Below are 2,359 nucleotides of genomic sequence, written 5' to 3' on the forward strand. Positions count from 1 at the left end.
TGGGGTTATCTAACCCCAGCCCTCTTTCCTGCCTATGCAGGGGGTCGGACTCAATGATCTATTGAGGTCCCTTCCGACCCTAACATCTATGAATCTCTGTCTGGGGCTGGGCTGTGACCCACTTCCTTACTGTTGGGGTTTTGCTTCTTTAGGAGCCAGTTCTCCCTGCCTCACTCCACACGGTGCAGAGACCTGGGGGGCTGTGAACCACCAGCAGGCTGCTGAGCTGGCAGGCAGGGAGCAGGCAGCCTGCACAGATCCTTTCTCCAGTCTGGGCAGGGAAGAAGCAGCAGCTGCAAAGGGGCAGTGGAGCAGCACTGTTCTCCTCTCATGGGGGCTGCGGTGGTGAAAGCTCCTTGTCCCTCCTCCACATGGGACAGGTATATGGGAGCTTGCAGGGACCACCCATGTGGGAATGCACCTGGAGGTAGGGTCAGGCTGGACCAGGGGTGGGCAATTATTTTGGGTGGAGGGCTGCTTACCAAGTTGTGGGACGCTGTCGAGGGCTGCATGGGTAGCCCTGCCCCTTGACAGGTGCCCCACCCCCTGGTCACCATTTTGGGACAAACGTCCTAATGTCCCAGGGCCACTGCCAGCGGGGCCCAAAGCAGGGCACAGGCTGGCAGGGGTCTGTGGAGCCAGGCTGGGCTGCACCAGAAGGGAGAGAGGGGAGCTTGCCCGGCTCGATAGAGCCCCTGCCGGCCGGGACCCTGTAGCCCTGCTGCCCTACTGTGGGCCCTGCTGGTTCTGTCCCTAGGACATGGGTGTGGGACCTATGCTCCCATACCCGCTCACTCCCAGCACCCCCCAGACCCATGGTAGAGGTAGGGGGCAGTGCGCAGCCCTGACCCCCTGCTCACTGGGAGGGAAGGAGCTGCTGTGGAGTGTGGGGGAAAAGCGGCCCCGTGGCCCCTGCTGCAGCCACTCACAGCCTGCGTGGGGCTGTCCTGAGCAGGCACAGACAGCCCCATGAGGGCTGCAAGTGGTTGCAGCGTAGGGTGCTGGCCACGGGGTGGGCAAGGCGCTGCTTTTCCCCGAGCTCAGCACCAGCTTGTAACACACCCCCACTGCCAGCCTGGGCCCACCAGCTCTGGGCTCACCCATCAGGACTGCACTGCGGCGGGAGCAGCTGTGGCCCCCCAGCTTGCTGCGCCGGGCAGTGTTATACTGCTGCCGCCTGCCTGGAGCTCGTGCACTGGGCAGCAGCAGCAAATAATGCGCTGCATGGCCCTGCACGGCAAGCCAGGGGCCATTGCTACTATCATGGCACAGCCCCAATGGGCAAGCCCGGAGCCAGCAGGGCCCAGGTTGGCAGCAGGGCCGGGTTACAATCTGGTGCTGAGCGCAGGGAAAAGCAGTGCCTCCCCTGCTCCGTGCCCAGCACCCTGCACTGCAGCCTCTTGCACCCCGTGGAGCTGCCTGTGCCTGCTCAGGACAGCCCCACATGGGCTACGAGCGGCTGCAGCAGGAAGCGCCTGCCACACGGGGGAGAGGCCACATTTCCCCCTTGCTCAGCACTAGCTCATCCCCTGCCCTTCCTTGCCCCGCCCCCTTACCTGTGCTTTCTGCCCCAGGGCAGCCCCATGGTCCCAGGCCAGAAGCCCCTCCTAGGGCTTCCCACAAATGGGGCAGGGCTCAGTGGGCCCTGCTGTTGCAGGAGGTTTCCAGGGCTTCCCCTGGGTCCTATTCCCCTTGGTTCCTGTCATCTTTGACAGGAACCAAGGACACATAAATTTAAATTTTCTAAATATTTTTAGGGGCCCCGTGGGCTGGACAGAATGGCCTCAGGAGCCATATCTGGCCCACGGGCCATATTTTGCTCACCCCTAGCCTGGAGGTTTCCCACGTGAATCTTGGCACCGCATGCTGCACACTACACCTCTGCAAAGCGTCTAGTATTCACGTCAGATTCGCCAGATTTGGGGGACAGTGGGACACTGATTCAAATCGGCCAAATCTGATTCAGAGATTCAGCTACTGCTGAATCAACTGAATCCCTGAATCACACAGGCTGCATCCTCTGTCCGTTGTTTTTGAAAAAAAAGCCTCCAGTCACCAGGTGCTGCCAGGCAGGGGGGTGATCTGCTGCTGCCCCATACTGCATGGGGGCTCTATCAGGAGCCTCCTGACCCCAGCCACCCAATGGCTTCCCCGCCCACCCCAGCTCCCAGCCCTTTAAAAAAACCACAAAAAAAGCTCCCACTCACCTCTTCCTGCATGGCGGGGGGTGATCTCTGCTGCCCCATGCTGCGTGGGGGGCTCTGCATGAGTCCCCAGCAGCCCCAAGGCCACTGCAGGAGCTAGTGATTTGGGGGGGACCGGGTTGTATTTTTTTCTTAAAGGGCCGGGAGCTGGGGTG

Source organism: Alligator sinensis, unplaced genomic scaffold (genome assembly GCF_000455745.1).
Source record: "Alligator sinensis unplaced genomic scaffold, ASM45574v1 scaffold505_1, whole genome shotgun sequence".
Lineage (NCBI taxonomy): Eukaryota > Metazoa > Chordata > Crocodylia > Alligatoridae > Alligator > Alligator sinensis.